Source organism: Canis lupus, chromosome 14 (assembly GCF_048164855.1).
Source record: "Canis lupus baileyi chromosome 14, mCanLup2.hap1, whole genome shotgun sequence".
NCBI classification, from domain to species: domain Eukaryota; kingdom Metazoa; phylum Chordata; class Mammalia; order Carnivora; family Canidae; genus Canis; species Canis lupus.
Window position 1 is genome coordinate 13,635,640 of NC_132851.1, and position 22,739 is coordinate 13,658,378.

Genomic DNA, 22,739 nt, shown 5'->3' on the forward strand with positions numbered 1-22,739 from the left:
TAAAACTTAGCGGTTTCCCTTATGTTTCTTATTTTTAGGGTCCATAATCTTTCACTGCCTTGTTAGCTCTTTGCCTTCAAGTATTCATTTTTTACTGTTTTCTCTTTCTGATAGTTCTCAAAATAACAGACCTCATTTTTTCAGGGCTAAGGAAATAATGAGAGTAGAGGGTAAGGTAGGGCCAAGAACAAATAAAAGAATAAACTAAGAAACCTCATTCAGTGGCAAATCAAACTCCAATAAAAAAATACGTATACAAAAAAAAAGAGAAAGAAATCTCATTAAATTGGAGGAAAAAATGAGTATAGCCAAAGAATACTTCTTAATCCTTTGCAAAAGACATAAAAACTGCCCACCAAGATTCCACAGTTACCATGGACAATGACTGTGGTATGGAATCCATATTATTCTTTCTGAATAGGGGTATATTTCTGTGAGTGTATCACTTGGATTTTGATCTTCCACCAGTAGATATTGTCATGGAGGGTATATAATTTGCTCTTTTAGTTCAAATTCATTGGATTAGTAATATCCATATGTGGATATAAAGTAGAGAAAACTGTATATACCTCTCAGGTATTCTGGACTTAGAATCTGATGCCAAGATTTATGGTACTATGGTACTTTGGATTATCTCCCTCCCTCAAGAAGGAGGTAAGTGTAGTGTGTGTGTGTGTGTGTGTGTGTGTGTGTGTGTGTGTGAAGAATAACCAAATATTTGGTGATCAGTAGCAGGATTGTAATGGTAATTAGAGTGTAAAAGTATTCCAATTTTTTCTCTCCTTCTAGGCTCACAATAGGGTTAAATATCTGCATTCTTTAAAAGCTTAATGTGCCCTGAAACTTATTATAACCAATGAATATGAGTGGAAAATTTTAGAGACCATGGATATTAGTGGAAATGACAGAGACCTCTATAAAACAGGAAAATGCCCCCCCAAAATCAGAATCAACCTTTTCCCAACTCTGGAAACTAAACAAAAGCTTGCAAAAACCAAGAAAGAGTTGGATATTGGTACAAAGCTCAGTCTTTGTACCAATACCCATTCAAAGTAGCCAAAAGTAGCCACATATACCATTGCGAGTATCTAATTTTCAACAAGAAATTATAAGGCATAAAAAGAGGCAAATCATGCAGATTTCTGAACTGTTTAATCTTACTAAATGTTTAAAGAGTGATAATAGTCCTTCATACCTCTTCCAGAAAGTGGAACAGGGGGAAATCATTTCACAATTATTTTGATAAGGTCATTATTACCCTAAGTCAAAACCAAAAGTAGTGGAAGTTTTTGGAGAGTGCATGATCTTCCCCAATTCCCTGGCCCCTGTCACCATTATTTTTTTTTTCCGTACATTAGATACCTGGAGGGAAATATAAGAAAATGCCTCCTCTCAAACTAACCTGCAGTAAATCTGTGTTGAGAGAAATAAAGCTCTATTAGCAGACACTAAGATTTTAATGTTGTTTAATGATGGCATTGCCTTGATTATCTTGACTGAGATTATCCATCTCCCTCTTTAGTCTCATTATTTTGCCATTAATGCTTAGTCTAATACCTCTTTATTTTTAAAAATTGTTTCAAATTTGTTTCTAATATGTTTTCCTATGTCCTATTGAGGATCTTATCATTTCTTGAAATCTTCTTCTGGGTCCCATTGTAGATATTTAAAAGAGGTGTTTTCTCCATTTGGAATGTGTAAGAGTGATTTTCTTTTTTCTTATAACCAGTGTTTTGCTAGAGATGTATAGAATTTTCTCTATTCTAAAACAACATGAAAATTCATTAACAAACCTGGCATAATAGTTATCTTTGTTTTTTTTAAGATTTATTTATTTATTTATTCATGATAGACATAGAGAGAGAGAGGCAGAGACAGGCAGAGGGAGAAGCAGGCTCCACACCGGGAGCCCGACGCAGGACTAGATCCCGGAACTCCAGGATCGCGCCCTGGGGCAAGGGCAGGCGCCAAACCGCTGAGCCACCCAGGGATCTCTCTGGCATAATAGTTATCTTTGAAGCAAAACAAACTAATGTAAAACTCGAGCACATGAAACAACAATTATTTATTATATGACATAGCAATTACAGCATAACAAACCATCCCAAAATGTAATGACTTAAAACCATAAGTTATAAATGTGTGGATCAGTGATTTAGGCTGTTCTCTTTGGGGTACTCCTGGCCTCATCTGGGCATCCCCTGAGACTGAAGTTGATTGCATACCAGATAGTGGAAATGATTATCTTGGTTGGGGTTTCTTATACCTCTAGGGTCTCAGCTGGAATGAATACATTAACTGTATTCACAACCACATGGTTTCTTGTTCTCCAACAGGGTACCCTTTGCTTATCGCATCATGTGGCAGGATTCCAAGAGAATGAACAGAAGTGGCTAACAGGCACAAGTTAATACTACCACATACTATTGCTCAAAGCAAGGGTTTAGGGAGTGGGGAATGAAAGAGTTGCAGACACATAACACATAACAAATACATAATAGGGAATAGAATAGTTTTTCAAAATAATATTCCACATTTATCATTATAGCTTATGAACTTTGGAGTCAACCAGCTGATGTAGGCTGAGCTTAGGTGATCTGGGCTCTTCTTGCTCATGCATATATGATGGTCAGCTAAGAGCTCTTGGTTTCTCATACTCCTTTTGAGACTAGTGGATTATTTCAAGGATATCCTTCCTTCTTTCATTTGTTCTTTTGTATGTCATAACTTTTTTAATTAAAATATTTTATACCAGTTTTAATTTCAAAACAAAATTGTGGGTAAAGTACAGAGATTTCCTGTATACTCCCTGCCATCACACATGCATAGACTTTCCCGTTTTCAACATGTGTCCCATTATCAACAGAGTGATACATTTGATACAACTGATGAACCTACATGGACACATCATAATCACCCAAAGTCTGTAGTTTGTGCTGCATTTCACTTCTGGTGTGATATATTCTATTTGGACAAATATATAATAGCATCTATCTGCCATTAAAGTACCATACAGAGTATTTTCAGTCATCTAAAATCCTCTGTGCTTTGCCTATTCATCCCTCCCCCTGCTCAGACATATCTTTTTTTATGGTGATGCACAAGTGAATATGTGCAAAACATCTAGAGGGCCTTGGTAATAGTGGAGAACTGGAGACCTTGTCTTTGCCAATGATCACTATGTGTTAGCAACTTTCATCTTCCCCATCTTCCTCTGGCCTTAGACCTATGAATCGATATACAAGTCGAGCCTTGTTGGCTAACTCTCTTCCACTCCAACACTGCAGCTGTTCTAAAGGTAGTGTATCTGATAGCCAGAACCCATTCTATCTCCAGTTCTATTAAACAAAAATGTGGAAAACAAGACTTAAGTAAGTTACATGTGAATTTCTTAACTGACATGTAGCCCTGATTCCCCAGTTAGATTCCTGAGGGAAGTTTATGCAACCTGACTTCTTTTAATATAAGATGAAAACTTTTGCCAATCAGGAAAAATAATGATTACTTTAGAAATGAAATTTTTGATGCTTTTGTTTAAGGTGTCCATTAGATAATGGATTGATAATATAGTTTATGACAAGTTTTATAAACTTTGTTTTAGATTTTCCAGATGGAAAAGCATATTTTAATATGTTTACACTGATCATATTTGACAGCAGTGAAATTTCCTTTTATGCTACTTTGTCAGAGATGTAGAAAATGTTTTGAAAATTTTTGAAAATTTAATTTAATTTTTAAAAACATTATTAAAGGGATGCCTGGGTGGCTTAGGGGTTGAGCGTCTGCCTTCTGCTCAGTGCAGGAGATCTGGGATCAAGTCCTACATTGGGCTGCGTGCGAGGAGCATGCTTCTCCCTCTGCCTGTGTCTCTACCTCTCTGTCTCTGTGTCTCTCATGAATAAATAAATTTCAAAAAAATAAATAAAAAACTATTATTACCAAGTAGTTTAGGTATATAAAATAATATTTTTGTTTATATAGATCTCTGCATAGTCAGGCTGCAAAGAAGCAGATATACTCGATATACTTTATTTTATCCACTGGGGATCAGCCAGTCTTGTTTCCAAACAAAATAGAATTAATATTATTCAATTTTTTACTCTTTTTTCTCAAGACAGATAATTATTTTTGTATCCCTAACCTCTTCTTTTTGACTCATCCCTTTCAAGAAAGTGATTTTATCATTTAAGAAAATAACTAAAGTCCTTAAGCATATATATATATAGTTTCTTTATTTCTTCCTTCTGTTGTGTGTTTTCACAGATGAGTGGGATAAAAGAATATTAGAATCAGCAATAGATTATATTGGGGGATGTAGCCACAGGCGTAAAATGTGGTTGAAGCCAAGAGATTATGAGGTAATTTATTTTATCCTGAGTTACTTTGTCTCTCAATGATACAAAAATGATATAGTATATACTATAGTAGCCAAAAAGGCAAGAACCCTACATTCTTCTAAGAACATAGCACTTGACATGATGTGTCAACTACACAAACAAATTAACCTTTCTCTATCCAAGTTTCTTCATCTGTGAAATGGGGACTAAAACATTTGTCACCAAGGTCACCAAAAAATTTCACAGATTAATGAAATAATATTCTCAGAATCTCTTGAGATTTGAGATTCTTAGGAGGAAAAAAGAAAACTAAAACAAAAAAAATAAGGGCATATTTTACTAGCGATTTTTTTGCTTATAACTTAAAAGATTTGTTTTAAATGTTTTAAATATTTTAAATTACATACTTTATATACATATACACTTCCAAGTGTTTATTCATTTACTTCAAACTAAGCAACATAAACATGAAAACTTGAATGTAAACATAAAGTACATACCAATAAAAGATGCCAAGTTCTACCTAACACAATTTTTTAAAAAAAGTTTTGACAATTTAAGACTAATTTTAAGCATAAGTGAGAACTCACTGAGATACTTCATATTAAATGCCTAACATCCAGCACATAGTACAAAACCAACAAATATCAGTTAATATTACTTTTATTATTTTCATAAAAATTTAGCCTCCTTAAATTTCAGTATGGTCTCCATGGAAATTTTTTAAAAATAATTCTTCTCTTTCCTTTTTTATTGTAAACTCACCAGTCATCTTTTTCATATCTCTTTCAGCCATTTCATGCAATTTTTGCCAAGCACCACCTGTTTAAATTCAAATGTACCTTAAATTTTGTGTCAATGGAGCTGAATTCCATGGAATTAGTAGAGATAAGTAACATTTACTTGATAATCATTATTACAGTGGCCACTTTTGTGACTAGTATAATAAATCATCAGTGATGAATACCCTTACCTAAATGCCTATGAAGAAACATATTTCTCTATTTCCAGTATATATAAAATCAATCTCAAAAGTGCATTAGAAGCAGAAATTTTTTATTTTTACTGGACCTATATGAAAAGACATTTTTACTTTTGGAGCTCATGTATATAATTCATAATGATAGGGCAAGCATAGCATAATCATAAATTCTAATATCTGACCTCACATTGATATAGATGACAATCCTTTTTCTTAAACTTGACACATTCTTTTCTCCCAGGGTTGATAGGTTTATGAAGGCATTTTCTCTTAAAATTAGACTAAAATCTATTCTTTTTATATGGTTCTTCAGTGTGAGAACACTATTTTATAGTAATTTGGACAATTTCCTTTCCTGTTAATATACAGTTATAAAGAGATGACTTTTTAAAATATTTATACCAATACAGATTCCTTTTGAAGTTTAGACTGTTGACCACATTAGTTCCCCCCACAATCTATTAGTTTATAGAAAGATTCTCTCAAGAACAAAGAATCTCCTGAGAATTTTCTTTACCTACAAATGTGTTTAACTCTTATTAACTCAATTTTTCTTCAAATGCTGCTCTTACTGAGTGAGGGATTTAGGCATTGACAGGAATACTGAGTGTAATAATTTCATAATTCCTTTTAAAAAATTCTATGAAGGCATACACTTACTTATTCACAACACATATTGATGCAATTACTAAATCATACAGTCACTGTTTCATTTATCCCACCCTTAGTCTAAAGGCTAAGAGTTATTTACACTGGGCTTCTTCATTTTATTACCAGAGTCATCAACCAAACAAGTGGTTGATTTCAGGGTAATTTTATTTTTGAAACAAACATGTTTATGACTTCCTTAAGTTGCTGGAAATGTAGCAGACTAACAAAGCCTCACTGCAGTGCATATGTTGAGTAGTTTGGTAGGCTCAATCACTACATGACAAACTGTTTTGCCAATTTCTGAGCAAGTGAATTGAATTCTTTGCTTCAGCAAAAACAAAATTTATTGTATGCTATGAAACTTTAGTGGAATACTAGATTAGTAAAAATCATTAATATTAAATATGCTGTAACTATGATCTACTGCAAGGAAAACCAAGGTAAACACTAAATATAGAACTAAACTAATTCCTTGTAGCATATTATAAATGTAAAGATAAGAAAACATATGACATAAATACTTTATTCTTGAAGTTTCTAATATTTGCCTTTGAAGTTTGATTAAGAGGTCCTTTTTTTGACTCAAGAGACCTATATTGCTGATTCTTTTTCGTTTTGTCATTTGAATTTTTTATCATAAAGAGTGCTTTAACACTCAGAATGTATACTTCAAGATATCTACGTATGAGATATCTCAACACTACCTCAATGTATCTACATAATATATGGCATTTCAACATATATATTTTACAGATTTCTTAATGAGCATATAAAATAGAGCATGTTCACTTTTGTATTTTCCTGGACTTAAGAAAACTTACTGATTCAGTAGTATTTTTTGATGCCTAGACAGAGATAAAAATATTTCATTGTTCATGATAGGATAATTCTATGATCCTAAGTACATGTAACATTTAGGAAGACTCTACTAGGAAATAAAATATAAGTATGGTTTCAAAATAACCTTGCAAGTAGTTGACTGTGTGTAATTAGAAAAAAAGAACTTTACAATATCTGACTATAACTCAGAAGAATGAATTTCAAAATAACATAATTAATCATTATGGAAGTGCTTTAATATTTAAAGTGTACTTATTATAACATTAATATTCGTCATTCTTAATGTGATGTAAACTCTTCTAATATGATTAAACATATCCATCATAATAACAGGCAAACAATAATACACTAATAATAGTAGCCTCCAACACCAACAAAATTACTAAGAAAAGTGGCAACCTGATGGAAAGTTACTAATGTGATCTGATCAGATTTCCTTCTTTTTTTCTTGTTGCTTTTTCAGCTTATTTTTCCTTTACTCAAGGGAATAGAATAGATGTCATGAAAAATATCAGTTATAACTCAGAATGTAACATTGACTTTGTGATTGAATGTACAATTCATTTAAGCAGATAATCTTTCATAGAAATAGCCATCCTTTAATTTTTAAATTTCTCAACAGAATTCTATTCATTTCAGGTTCATGGAATATGCTTACAAATGATGAACTGCTGTTTATACTTCTATTTATCACATTAGCTTTCTTAGTTGATAAATGGTTTTAACTGCTGTAGAATTATTTATTCAAAAGACTTGACATTGTTTATTATGTACATAAATTAGTTTATTCATGTAGAAGTTTCAATATAATCCTAAAATTCTAGAAAATTAAAGAAACTTAGAAGTAACTTGTAAAAACAATATAAAACTGAGACACAACGGAGAAAACATTGACATTGAATGCAAAAAGAACTAGGGATGACCTTGGCCTCTGGTTATAATAGGAAATGCATAAATGGACATAAATTAAAATTATGTGGGTAACATTTTTTCTTTATTTGGTATGTATGTATGTATGTCTGAAAGTGTGTAAGAACATACTTGGTCAATGGAGTTATCTGGTGTCTAGACCCTTATATAATAATAGGAATTGTATTTAAAAGTCAAGCAAGGAAACAACAAATATTGGGGAGGATGTGGAGAAAACCCTCTTGCACGGTTGGTGAGAGTGTGAACTGGTGCAGCCACTCTGGAAAACTGTGTGGAGGTTCCTCAAAGAGTTAAAAATAGACCTGCCCTACGACCCAGCAATTGCACTGTTGGGGATTTATCCCAAAGATTCAGATGCAATGAAATGCGGGGACACCTGCACCCCAATGTTTCTAGCAGCAATGTCCACAATAGCCAAACTATGGGAGGAGCCTCGGTGTCCATCAAAAGATGAATGGATAAAGAAGATGTGGTCTATATATACAATGGAATGTTACTCAGCCATTAGAAAGGAGGAATACCCACAATTTGCTTCAACATGGATGGAACTGGAGGGTATTATGCTGAGTGAAGTAAGTCAATCGGAGTACAATCATTATATGGTTTTACTCATATGGGAAATATAAAAAATAGTGAAAGCGATTAAAGGGCAGAAGAGAGAAAATTAGTGGGAAAAAATCAGAGAGGTGACAAAACATGAGAGACCCCTAACCCTGGGAAACGAACAAGGGGTAGTGAAAGGGAGGTGGGGGGGGAATGGGGTGACTCGGTGACGGGCACTGAGGGGGCACTTGATGGGATGAGCACTGGGTATTATAATATATGCTGGCAAATTGAAGTCCAATAAAAATGCCCCCAAAAAAAGTCAAGCAAAACTTTGGATCTAATATGTCCATTCAAATAACGCTCTATTCTTTCTTCTACCTGTTAATTTAATCCTACCTGCTTATGGATAAGTCCTGTCCACAAAGTCCAGTGTTTATTAGCACAGCACATTGCCATAGTACTACATTGTGCTACACACTTCTTGAGGCCAGCAGATCAGTAACAACAGAATGTAGGGACGCCTGGGTGGCTCGGTGGTTGAGCATCTGCCTTCAGCTTGGGTCATAATCCCAGTGTCCTGAGATTGAGTCCTGCATAGGGATCCCTGCAAGGAGCCTGCTTCTCCCTTTATGTCTCTGCCTCTCTCTGTGTGTTTCTCATGAAAAATAATAAATAAATAAATAAATAAATAAATAAATAAATAAATAACAAGAGTATATACACACTGTACACAGATGTATATCATTACGCACATTCACATCCTGATTTTCCTTTTTTCTTTATTTTGATTCCAATATAGTTAGCATACAACGTTATATTCGTTTCAGATGTACAATACAGTGATTCAGTAATTTTATAATTTACTCAGTGCTCATTGTGATAAGTGTATTCTTAATTCCCTTCAAATATTTAACCCACCCCTTCTGGGTGACCACCAATTTATTCTATTGGTTGAGTCTTCTCTTTTATAAACAAAAATTTCTTTTCTCCTTGTTCATTTTTTATGTTTCTTACATTCCACATGTGAGTAGAATACATGGTATTACTTTCTCTGACTTATTTTACTTAGAATTATATTCTCTAGATTCATCCATGTTGTTGCAAATGGGCAAAATTTCATTCTTTTTATGGCTGAGTAATACTCCAGTGTGTGTGTGTGTGTGTGTGTGTGTGTGTGTGTGTGTACACCACATTTTTATACAATCATCAATGGATGGACACCTGGGCTATTTTCATAATTTTGGAATTCTAAGGAAGACTGCAATAAACATACTGGTGCATGTATCTTTTCAAGTTAATATTTTCATATTCTTTGGGTAGATACACAGTAGTGGAATTACTGTATCATATGGTGGTTATATTTTTAATTTCTTGAGGAAACTCTACACTGTTTTCCACAGGGGTTGTACCTGTGGCCAAGAGTGCATGAAGATTCCTTTTTCTCCACATCCCCACCATTTCTTGTTTCTTCTGTTTTTTATTTTACCCATTCTGACAGTTCTGAGGTGATATCTCATTGTGGTTTTGAATTGCATTTCCCTGATGATCAGTGATGCTGAATTTCTTTTCGTGTTTTTGTTGGCCATTTTTACGTCTTCTTTGGAGATGAGTCTGTTCATGTCTTCTGCCCATTTTTTTTTAATTTTAAGATTTTATTTATTCATGAGAGACAGAGAGAGAGAGAGAATGAGAGAGAGAGAGAGAGAGAGAGAGAGAGAAAGGCAGAAACATAGGCAGAGGGAGAAGCAGGCTCCACGCAGGGAGCCCGATGTGGGACTTGATCCTGGGACTCTAGGATCACACCCTGGGCCAAAGGCAGTCACATAACCACTGAGCCACCCAAGCATTCCTTCTGCCCATTTTTTTTTTCTGTTGTCTTACATTTGTATAGTGATTTTTATATGTATATTTTTTTTATTGGAGTTTGATTTGCCAACATATAGTATAACACCCAGTGCTCATCAACCTCTGCCCATTTTTTAATTGGACTATTTGTTTATCTTGGTGTTGAGTCATATAAGTGCTTTATATATTTTGGATACTAATCCTTTATCAGATATATCATTTTCAAAAATCTTTGCCCAGTTAATAGGTTGTCTTTTAGTTTTGTTGATCATTTTCTTTGCTGTGCAAGAGCTTTTTATTTTGATGTAGTCCCACTAATTTATTTTTGTTTCCCTTGCCTCAGGAGAAAAATCTAGAAAAATATTATCATGCAAATGTCAGAGAGATCACTGCCTGTGTCCCCTTCTAGGATTTTAATGGTTTCAGGTCTCAAATTCAGGTCTTTAATCTACTTTAAGTTTATTTATATATATATATTTATGATATAAGAAAGTGACCTAGTTTCATTCTTCTGCATGTAGCTGTGCAGTTTTCTCAACACCATTTGTTGAAGAGACTATCTTTTTCCCATTGCATATTCTTGTCTCCTTCATTGAAGATTAGTTGAACATATAATCATTTTATTTTTTCTTTTGTGCTTTCTATCCTTTTCCATTGGTCTGTGTGCCTGTTTGTGCCAGTATCCTACTGTTTTGATTACTACAGCTTTGCATTATAGCTTGAAATCTCACATTTTGATATTTCCAATTTTGTTTTTCTTTTTCAACATTGCTTTGGCTATTTAGGTCTTCTGTGGTTCTATATAAATTTTAGGTTTATTTTAGTTTAGTGAAGAATGCTGTTGTAATTTTGATAAGGATTGCATTAAATCTGTAGATTGCTTTAGGTAGTACAGACATTTTAACAGTATTTTTTCTTTCATTTTATGAGCATGGAATCTCTTTGTGTTGCCTTAATTTCTTTCAACAGTGTTTTATATTTTTCAGAGTACAGGTCTTTTAACTCCTTGGTTAAGTTTATTGCTAGGCATTTCATTATTTTGGGTGGAATTGTAAATGGGATTGTTTTCTTAATTTCTTTTTACGTCAATATTACTGTGTAGAAATACAACATACTTCTATATATTGATTTTGTACCTTGCAATTTTGGTGAATTCATTCATCATTTCCAATAGTTTTTGGTGGTCTTTAGGATTTTCTATATATGTTAGTGTGTCATCTGCAAATAATGGAAAGTTTACTTCTTCCTTACCAATAGGTGTCTTTTAGTCTTTTTTTTTTTCTTGTATGATTGCTGTGGATAGGACTTCTAGTACTACATTGAATAAAAGTGGTGAGAGTAGACATTTTTGTGTTATTCGTGATCTAAAGGGAAAAGCTCTCAATTTTTCATCATTGAATACGATGTTAGCTATGAGTTTCTCATAGATGGCCCTTACTGTGTCGAGGTATGTTCCCTCTAAACCTATTTCTTTGACGGTTTTTATCATGGATGGATATTATACTTTGTCAAATGCTCTTACTGCATCTATTGAAATGATTATATTATGGTTTTTAGTCTTTCTTTTGTTGATGTGATGTATCACATTGATTGATTGGCATATATGAAACTACGCCTGCATCCCAGGAATAAGTCCCACTTGACTGTTGTGAATGATTTTTTAAAAGTATTGTTTGATTTAGTTTGAAAATTGTTGTATTTCTGTTCATCAGAGATATTAATCTATCATTCTCTTTTTATTTATTTTTGGTATCAGGATGATGCAGACCTCATAGGATGAATTTGGAAGTTTTCCTTTTTCTATTTTTGGAATTTTTTAGGAAGAATAAATTAACTTTCTTTAAATGATTGGTAGAACCATCTATGGAGTCATCTGGTTCTAGACTTTTGTTATTGGGAAGTTTTTTATTTCTGATTCAATCTTATTGCTGGTAATCAGTCTGTTCTAATTTTCTATTTCTTCCTGAGTTTGGGTAGTTTATATATTTCTAGAAATTTATCCTTTTCTTCTGGGTTGTCCAAAGTATTGGCATATAATTTTTCATAATATTCTTTTAAAATCCTTTGCATTTCTGTGGTGTCAGTTGTTATTTCACCTCTTTTTTAAAAAAATATTTTATTTATTTATTCATGAGAGACACAGAGAGAGAGGCAGAGACATAGGCAGAGTGTGGTGAGCCTGATTTGGGACTCGATCCTGGGCCTCCAGGATCATGACCTGAGGCAAAGGCAGAAGATGATCAACCACTGAGCCACCCACACATCCCTTATTTCTCCTTTTTCATTTTTAATTTTGTTTATTTGAGTCCCTCTTCTCTCTCTCTCTTGATTTTTTTTTTTTTTTTGATGAGTCTAGCTACAGGTTTATCAATTTTGTTGGTATTTTCAAAGAACCAGCTTCTGGTTTTACACATCTATTCTATTGGGGGATTTTTGTTTTGTTTTGTATTAATTTTTACTTTTTTTCCTGTTGTAATATTTATTATTTCCTTCCCTCTACTCATTTGGGGTTTTGTTTATTCTTCTTTTTCTAGCTCCTTTAGCTGTAAGGTTAGGTTGTTTAATTGAGATTTTTCTTGCTTCTTGAGGTAGGCCTATACTGCTATAAACTCTCCTATCAGAATAGCTTGTTGCATATCAAAGATTTTAGATCTTTGTTTTTGTTTTTTCCTTTTTCATTTATCTCCATGTATTTTTTATATCTTTTGATACCAATTCATTGTTTAGTAGGATTTTATTTAATATACATGTATTTGTGTTCTTTCCAGATTGTTTTCTTTTGGTTGATCTACTTCATAGCACTATAGTCAGAAAAGATGGATGGTATGATTTTGGTATTTTTTTTAATTCAATGAGACTTGTTTTGTGACCTGATATGATGTAATCTGGAGGATGTTCCATGTGCACTTGAGAAGAATGTGTATTCTGCTGTTTTAGAATGGAATGTTCAGGACATATCTAAAGGCAAGTGCTAAACCGCTGAGCCACCCGGGCTGCTCTGTTCAGGACATATCTGTTAAATCCATCTGGTCCAGTGTGTTATTCAAAGCCACTGTTTCCATGTTAATTTCTGTTTGAATGATCTATCCATTGATGTAAGTGGGGGTGTTAAAGTCCCTATTATTATTGTATGACTATCAGTTACTTTCTTCATTTTGTTGCTGCTTTATTTATTTGGGTACTCCCATGTTGGATGTATGAATATTTACAATTGTAATATCTTGTTGGATTGTTCCCTTTATGATTATGTAATTTCCTACTTTGTCTTTTTTTTTTTTTTTTTTTACCATATTTGTTTTAAAGTCTATTTTGTCTGGTGTAAGTGTTCCTACCTTGGCTTTCTTTTCACTTCCATTTGCATGATAAATGCTTTTCTATCTCTTCACTTTAAATCTAAAGTGGCTTTAGGCCTGTAATGGATTTCTTATAGGCAGCATATAGATGGGTCTTGCTTTTTCATCTTCTGCCCCAAGTCTTTTGATTTGAGGGTTTACTCCACTTACATTAAAGTAATTATTGATAGGTATGTACTCTTTGCAATTTAATTGCTTATGTAATTAATTACATATTGTTTTATGGTTGTTTTTGGAGTTCTCCATTCCTTTCTTTTCTTGCTCTATTCTCTCATGGTTTATTGGCTTTCTTTAGTCATATACTTGAATTCCTTTTTCTTTATTTTTTGCATATCTATGACTGGTTTTTGATTTGTGGTTACCACTAGGTTTATAATAGCATTTTATGCATATAGTCATTATTTGTTAAGTTGATGGTTGCTTAATTTTGACCCAGTCTTTACTCTTCTGTCTCCATGTTTTAGGAACATGTTGTCATGCTTAATATCCTTTTATTTTATGAATCCCTTGACTGATTTTTATAGATTTAATTTTACTGCTTTTAAAAAAATAATAATAATTTTACTGCTTTTGTGCTTCCTACTTTTCTTACTCCTGCTTACAGTCTTTCCACTCAAAGTATTCCCTTTAATATTTCTTGTAGGGCTGGTTTAAAGGTTTTGAATTCCTTTAACTCTTGTTTATCTGGCAATATCTTTACCTCTCCTATTCTGAATGACAGTCTTGCAGGATAGAGTATTTGTGGCTGCAGTTTTTTCTTTCTTTCTTTTGGCACTTTGAATATATCATGTCACTCTCTTTTGGCCTACAAAATTTGTTCTGAAAAATCTGCTGATAGCCTTAAAGGATTTCCCTTTATGTAACTTCTTTTCTTTTGCTACTTTTAAAAATTATCCCTTTATCACTACTTTTTGCCATTTTAGTTAGGTGTTTTTTTGGAGGGACAAAGGGCAGAGAGAAAGAATCTTGAGCAGCATCCATGCCCGACCTGACATGGGGCTTGATCTCATAACCCTGAGTTCATGACCTGAGCCAAAATCAAGAGTTAAATGCTTAACTGACTGAGCCACCCAGGTACCATTTTAATATAACTTTTTGCCATTTTAATTACTATGTGTCTTAGTGTGGACTTCCTTGGGTTTATTTTCCTGGGGGATCTCTGTGCCTCCTGGATCTGGATTCTGGTTCCTTCTCCAGATTCCAGTCATGCAGTGTTAGTAGGGTTTCCTGAGTCTGCTATATGAGAGGTCCTGGAGCTGAGGGCTGACTAGAGGGGACATGTCCTCAAGAGAACACATTGGTGGGGCATGATGTTATCAAGTTTAGTAGTAAGAGTTGGTGCAGTGCTGATTCCTGCAGGTGTCCCTATGTTTATGCCACAGGGCAGGAGAGGAAAATGGTGCCCATTAGCAACTTTGTTCCTGCAGAGGTTTTCCAATGATCCCTGTCACTCCAGTATGTGTTCTGAGGTCAGTAAATAAATTCCTTCCTGTATACACTAGGTATTTTTCTGCTAACATAATGTATCTCTGTGAGGCTGTTTGTTGTGCTATCTCTTTAAGGGTGGGAACTTAGTTTCCTCTCACCCTCCTGGCTCTCTCAGGAGCCTGCTGATTTTTAATATTACAGATGTTAAGCTCTATACTTTGCAAGAACTTGTAAAATTTAGCCAATCTGGTTTTGAAAGCCAAGAGTCTGTTTCTTTCCCTTCTTCATTCCCATGGTGTCCTTCCTTCCTCTGGACAGTCCCAGTAGTCCTATAGCTCCTGACCATGTCACCACCCTTCCTACCCTCTTTAGTGTGGTCTCTTGTCTACATTTAGCTGTGGAGAATTTGTTCTGTAAGTCTCTAGGTGGTTTTATAAGCCTTGGACACTGATATGGCTCTTAACTAGTTGTGTCTGTGGGAGGAGATGAGCTGAGAATCCTCCCATTCCATCATTTTCCCCAAAAGACCTCTCTTTGACTCTCTTTTTCACAACAAATCAGAACATCCTAGCACATTACGTCTTCAAATTCAGACCACATAAATAATTTTTTGCATCATCTCAAATCTCCCATTCCTGTAAGCATTAAGAAAGATACAAAACTACTGCTATTTTTAGCTATAGTGAAAATCACATATTTTTAGCTATAGTGAAAATCACATCCCTATATTAACAATATAAACTTAAATGTATAGAATCGTTTCCTTAGAATTATGGCACATTGAATTATTTCAGCCTCTTGTCAATATCTCTCTCGACAACACTACCAAAATAGCAATGAATAAATAAACCTAGAATATATATTAAGGCAGTTATTAAGGGTGTAAAGACCAGGATCTCCACTTTTCCTTGACTTCATGATATGCTGAGCATTTAGTGTCATGGAGAGCAACATTGTATATTATATCTCTGTAACATACTATTGAGATAGTTTGAGAAAATCATGCTCTTAGAATATAGTTTTCCTCATCTGTTACAAAAAGAAGTAATATAATTTGTATCCTGTTTCTCCAATATGGTGCTCGAAATTTTCAGTTATGGAAGGATTTTTTTTAAAGATTTTATTTATTCATAAGAGATGGAAGCAGAGACATAGGCAGAGGGAGAAGCAGGCTCCATGCAGGGAGCCTGATGTGGGACTCAATTCCAGGAACCTGGGATCATTCTCTCAGCCAAAGGTAGACGCTCAACCACTGAGCCACCCAGGTGTTCCTATGGAAGGATTTTCTGATCTTCTTAAACAGATGTTAAACAGTTATCTATTTCTATGGGTGATTTCTTACTAACCTAAAAACATCAAAATGCATACTCTGCCTATTCATAAATCTAATAATATAACAAAGATTTATTTTATAATAATATAACAAAGATTTATTTTATTATTTTATTTATTTTATCTAATAATATAACAAAGATTTATGTTATTGCTCCAATGATAGACTCTAATTATGCTCTATTTTCCATTCTCTTCCTGTTATATATAACAAGATAATGAGATTCATGCTAATTAACTTATGATTTTGTATAATTAAACAGTCTGGACATTTAGAATTATATGTAGAAAAATATTATTTTTATTTATTGAATTTAAACCAAACTACTTAATATATGATGTATTAATAGTTTCAGATGTAGAATCCAGTAATTCATCAGTTGCATATAACACACAGTGCTCATGACATCAAGTGCCCTCTTTAATGCCCATCACTTACTTACCCCATCTCCACCACCTCCCCTCCAGTGACCATCAGTTTGCTTCCTCTAGTTAAGAGTCTCTTATGATTTGTTTCCTTCTCTGATTTTGTCTTATTTTGTTTTTCCCTCTCTTCCCCTATGATCCTTGTTTTGTTTCTTAAATTCCACATATGGGGGAAACCATATTAATTCTTTCTCTGATTAACTTATTTCACTTAGATACCCTCCAGTTCTATCTATGTCATTGTAAATGGTAAGATTTCAACTTTTTGATGGCTGAGTAATATTCCATCACACACACATGCACACTATATTTAGGAAAATATTCTTAACCTATAGTTTTATATAATATGTTGGAAAATCACTGATACTCATGGGAAAATATGTTTGTTCAAATCAGAAGATCTTAGTTTTGACATTATTCTAATCATTTTACTTTTTTTAATCTCAGTTCCTTTGTATAAAATTGAGATGATATTGACCATAATACTTAATATATATATATATATATATATATATAACTGTTGTAAGGCAAAAGTAGCATATGGCACAGTGTTATATAAAACATATTATTTGTAGCCATATATACATAATGGAGAAAATTATTTTAAAGTCATTTAAATAACTATCAGAATATATATTTCAATATATAATATATTAAAATAAGGTAAAATGTTGTAAGTTTAAAATATTGTACTTTGTTTTAATTTTTTATTTTTATCATCTGCAATTAGATAGCAAATGTACTTAGCCAATATCTTGGGTAGAATTTAGTAGAGTCCTGTAATTTAGATATTTTTGTCATTTTTTTCAATACCCAAATACTTTGTAGTACAATTCTTTTATTAGATCTTATATTTTCCAGCAGATATGTACAGCCATGAAGCCTATTTTCTTTCATATTACTCTTCTATATAGTTTTTTGCACTAAAGACACAAATCCAGTTCTATCATATATGATCTTAGTAGTATGTTCTATTACCTATACTTTTTAGTTTATTAAAATGAACATCTGAATGTACATCAGTTGCTTCATACCTGCTTTTTTTCTGTTATGATGAAACTTATTAATCTTCCCTTACCATTTTACTTTAATGATATCCTTGTCATTTACAGTATATGTTGCTATAGTTTTCTTTAAGTGTTTGCTTCTGTAATGATTACCTAGCAGAAAATGACATTGTTCATGTTTAAATGTCAATAACAGGCCTTTCAAATATGATATATTTTATCTGTTGTAGACATAAGTTATTTTATTTTTTATAATTTTTTTAAAGATTTTATTTATTTATTCATGAGAGACACAGAGAGAGAGAGAGAGAGAGGCAGAGACACAGGCAGAGGGAGAAGCAGGCTCTATGCAAGGAGTCTGATGTGGGACTTAATCCCGGGTCCCCAAGATCAGGCCCTGGACTGAAGGTGGTGCTAAACCGCTGAGCCACCAGGGCTGCCCGACATGAATTATTTTATAAGGGAATTTACAGATGGATTTGGTTGACTGATATCACTGTAAATTATCAAAAAATAAACATGCATTGCATTTAAACTTTCAAATAATTCAAAGTTATTATTAGTGTATAGACATTGTCTAGTGTAGCTCTTTCCAAAGTATCAACTTGAATTTTTTGCTTCATAACCAACCCCTTTAAGTCTTCTAGATTAAATTAGTAAAAGCTTATTGTCTCTTTATCCTGTAGATTCACTGGTTGATTCACCTGGGTGGGCTGGATTAGTTGTAGGTCTATGGTCTAGGGTAGACTAATTCACATCTCAATTCTCAACTGTGATGGCTGGAGGGGTTGGTACCACTGAGGCCTCTCTACATGTCTTTATTCTCTACCAGATCAATCTGGACTTGTTCACATGGTAACAGAAGAGATTCAAGAATCCGAGAGGATAAACCCAATGCCTAAACAGTTTTAATCTTTTGCTCATGTTAACTTTTGTTCTATTGGCTAACGCAAGCCATGTGCTAACCCCAGAGGCTTTGTGAGCATGACTATAGGATGGAATGGATTATCAAGGGTCAGTACTGCAAAAATTTAGCGTGCATAATAGACTAAATTAAAACCTAAAATGAAATCACTTACATTTTATTTTTAATTTGGTTACATTGTTTATCCTGCTTCCTTTTCCTTTATATTCGTATATATCTCTCTAGATTTCCCTAACAGAAACTTTCAGGGTACTCTTGGAAAAGGTCAAAATTTATCCTAACCGTTACATAAAATAAGTGACTAACAAATATAGTCACTGCCACTATTTGTTAAATTCTGTCATGGTGTGGTTTGCTGGAATTAAATTATCCATTTTCTATTTCAGTTTTACACTTTATATCACTATCAACTTACAGCTTGCCCTCATCCTTCAAATTAGTAATTTAAATCACATCCATACAAATAAAGAATATAAGGAAATGAATGTTGAAATTGAGTTTATACATGCAATTATACCAACATACTTTTATGTTTTGCTCCTACTGCCAATGTGTCAGGAAAACTGCACAAAAAATGAAGATAGTTTGGAGTGCCTGGGTGGTGGTGTTGGTTAAGCATCAGCCTCTTGATTTTGGCTTAGGTCATGATTTCAGGGCCATGAAATCAATCCTGCATCAGGTTCCACACTCAATGCAGAGTCTGCTTGAGATTCTTTCCTTTCCTCTCTCTTTGTCCCTCCCCTGGCTATCTAGCTTTCTCTCTCCTCTTTGTTTCTCTCTCTAATCGTTAAAAAAAAAAAAAAAAGAAGTTCATAATAGCAAAAGTAGCTTAATTAGCACAATAGTAGCTTTCAGTATCTTCCTTCAATATTTCCTTTGGTTGTAGGTATTATTTATGAGGTGGGTAATTAATCCAAGGAAGAGTCACAGTCCTTAACTTATGCAAGTTCAGTCACCCCAACATATACGATCAAACTCCACTACAAAAAACTCATTTTATTGAGGTATAAAGTTAAATGTATAATTTATTGTTAATCCAGTAGCGTATGTAGCCAAGTATTATCTGTCCACATTTTGAATTAATTCTTTTGCTTCAATTTTAATAAAACACTTAAAAATGAAAAGCCATTATTGTGATAGATTGGAATTATACTTATGATTAATTAATGACATTAGAATTTTGTGTTTTTTGATATATTGCAATAATATAATGGTATTGCAATAGCAGCCTTCTGATGTATTGCCATAATATATTATCAAAGTGGTATCAGAGAATTAATGAGAATGATTGTATTTATAAGAATTTTTGTTAAAAAAACAACTTTGAACTATTTGAGCAGTAAGAAATAAATGAAAAACTAATAAAAAGCATATAAATCATGCAAATATCCAAAAGGGGGAAAAGGATTTGGGGGGAATAAATATGAGAAAAAAAGAAAATACCTTTGCTCAATTGTTTTCCATTATTCAGTTTTGACAGAAATCTATAAGCAACATGAGAATAAAACATAAATGTGTACTTATTTATTTTGAGATATTTTATAGATTATATGTTTGTATCTATTTACCAATCTAATATAAATGATCCACATCTTGACATCAATAAATTGTGTTTACAAGAAATATAAAACTGATAATAATTCTCTTCATGCATTCTTTTATTCTGTTATTCAGCAATAGAGTAGCATTATAACCTAGAAATTGAAACGTACTTATTATTACATTTGTTCCCCTATTATAATTAATGCCTATGCAGCTTTAGCTAATGCCATTTTTTAAAATGTACTGATTTTTCTTGGTATAATTAAAATAAAATAAGCTTTGACATAGGTAGTCCAGTAATTACTGATTACTTATTTTACAGTGAAGTATTAAAATGAGAAAATGTGAACTCTCTACTTTGATTTGAAATGCTTATATTAATAAATTATTCATAATCATGAATACATTTTAACAAAAGCTTTATAGCTCTGTGTGACAGATCTTTAAATCAATCTTGTCAAATCATCCTTGGAAGAAGGTCATTGAGATCACAATCCTTCAATCTGGGGAAATAATATATGCAAAGTATTTGTAATCTGACAGTGGCTTTAGAAATACAACAAGTGGTAATGTAAAACATTCAAGTCATTAAGAATTCATTGACTCTAATGTCCTCATTCTGTAGTGGATATCCCAATTCATAGATAATTTAGTTTTGTTTGATTAATGAAAATGTGCCTCTTACTCTAGTAAGAGTCAGTGAAACTTATATAAATATTAATGTTTATATTTAGATTAATTGGGATCCCTGGGTGGCGCAGCGGTTTAGCGCCGGTGTTTGGCCCAGGGCGCGATCCTGGAGACCCGGGATCGAATCCCACGTTGGGCTCCCGGTGCATGGAGCCTGCTCCTCCCTCTGCCTGTGTCTCTGCCTCTCTCTCTCTCTGTGTGACTATCATAAATAAATAAAAATTAAAAAAAAAAAAAAAGAAATTCTATATTTAGATTAATTAATGGAAGCCACCTAACATCATGTATCTCGATAATATAAGCAAAATATAAGGTCTCACTTTGGTTAATGTTCATATGTAGTCTTAAAATAAGTCATGTAAGCTAATTATTATTTAATATTATAAATTGTTGATTTTTTATATCTTTGATTTGGAATACATCTGTTTTTAAAGATTTTGAGAGAGAGAGAGAAAGCATCTGAAGCAGACTCTGTGTTGAATGTGATGCCCAATGAGGGTTTTAATTCCATGACTGTGAAATCATGACCTGAGCCAAAACCAAAAGTCAAATGCTTAACTGACTGAGCCACCCAGGTGCCCCAATGTGGAACACATCTCATTGGTATTTGATGATGTACAATATATGTGTCATTCATGAAATTTAGCTATATGTATTGCCTTGATTTAATTTATAAGATTTCTGCTTTTCTCCCCAAATACTTTCTTTATTTCTAATAAAGGCTTTCAAAAAAATCCGAGAATGTGTATATAAAATTAAAATGGGATAAATAAACAAACATTGGGAAAAATTTCTTAAGGAAAATTATACTTGAGCCTAAACTAAATGGGAAAAATATACAAAATAGGGAATTTTCTCTTGCAATATAAAGAATATAGAGTTCAACCATTGTGGGTTCAACCACTGTAGGTGGTTCCTGAATGGAAAATCCTTGCAATCACTATCATAACAATGTTTTTACAGAATAATGTGAAAAACATTAGGAGGATTTTAAGATATTTTTAAATCATAGATTTTGGTCTTTTCTTTTGTGTCTTCAACATTTCTATTTATTGGTTTCCTTTTAGTATTATAAGCATGCTCCTTCTTACTTGAAACAAAATGGAATCTACAAATAAAATGAAACAAATTAAAAAAATATGGAATTCCTTAGAATACTCCCTCCCTCATTGCTCTCTTATCCCTCTTCTCTATTTTAAAGTCATCTACACTTTCTATGCTTTACCATTTATTTCTCACTCTTGTGCATATGACCCAGCTGTTTTCACAGTCTGTAATAATCTGCCTCTTGCTAAGCATTAGTCATGGATTTAATGCTTATCTCATTTGACCTTTCAGTAACATTTATCAAAGTTTTTCCATGACAAAATAATGTTCTTGTTTTCCTCCCACACTTCTGGTTTACTTCTCTATCTCAGACTCCTTCTTTGGTGCCCACTTAAAAAATATTGATATTTATTAGGACACCATCCTCAGTTTTATTTTCAGGACATATATGCTCACTCTTTGGCAGTTCTCTCAAGACATTTCTATTGAAACCCATCCATCATCTATCAGAAGCCCAAGTGGAGGAGTAATCCTGTAGACATTGATAGCCAAGCTCTACAGAACTTCAGCTAACCTTAATTAAAGATGTTTAGTGAATATTATTTATATAAATTAATTTTAATGTTTAAAAGAAAAGAAAAATGATTCATTGGTTCCTAATAAAGATGTGGAGTTTTTTTTTTCAAGCACTTGAAAGCACTGTGGCAGATACTTTTTAAAGAATTTAATATATATTTAAGTTACAGAACTTCTGATCCTATCATACCCTATCCTATCCATATCCTATCACTGTTACTAAATGAACGGCTTTTCATAGTTTCATTATTTCTCAGTTTTTAAAAACTAAAATCATAACAT

At 33.1% G+C, this 22,739-nt stretch overlaps 1 long non-coding RNA gene across 9 annotated transcripts in view; it reads left to right on the forward strand.

Moving 5' to 3' along the window:
• The first annotated feature begins 415 nt into the window (after nt 1–415).
• LOC140603731 (uncharacterized) overlaps nt 416–22,739 on the forward strand; it is a 128,274-nt gene continuing 105,950 nt past the window's right edge. For 8 of the 9 annotated variants that reach the window (XR_012006716.1, XR_012006712.1, XR_012006718.1 and 5 more), the window contains exon 1: nt 416–654. This is a non-coding gene — a long non-coding RNA (uncharacterized lncRNA). Of the gene's footprint in view, nt 655–4,263; nt 4,359–22,739 lie in introns of all 9 variants that reach the window. The other variant, XR_012006714.1, reaches the window with a different exon arrangement.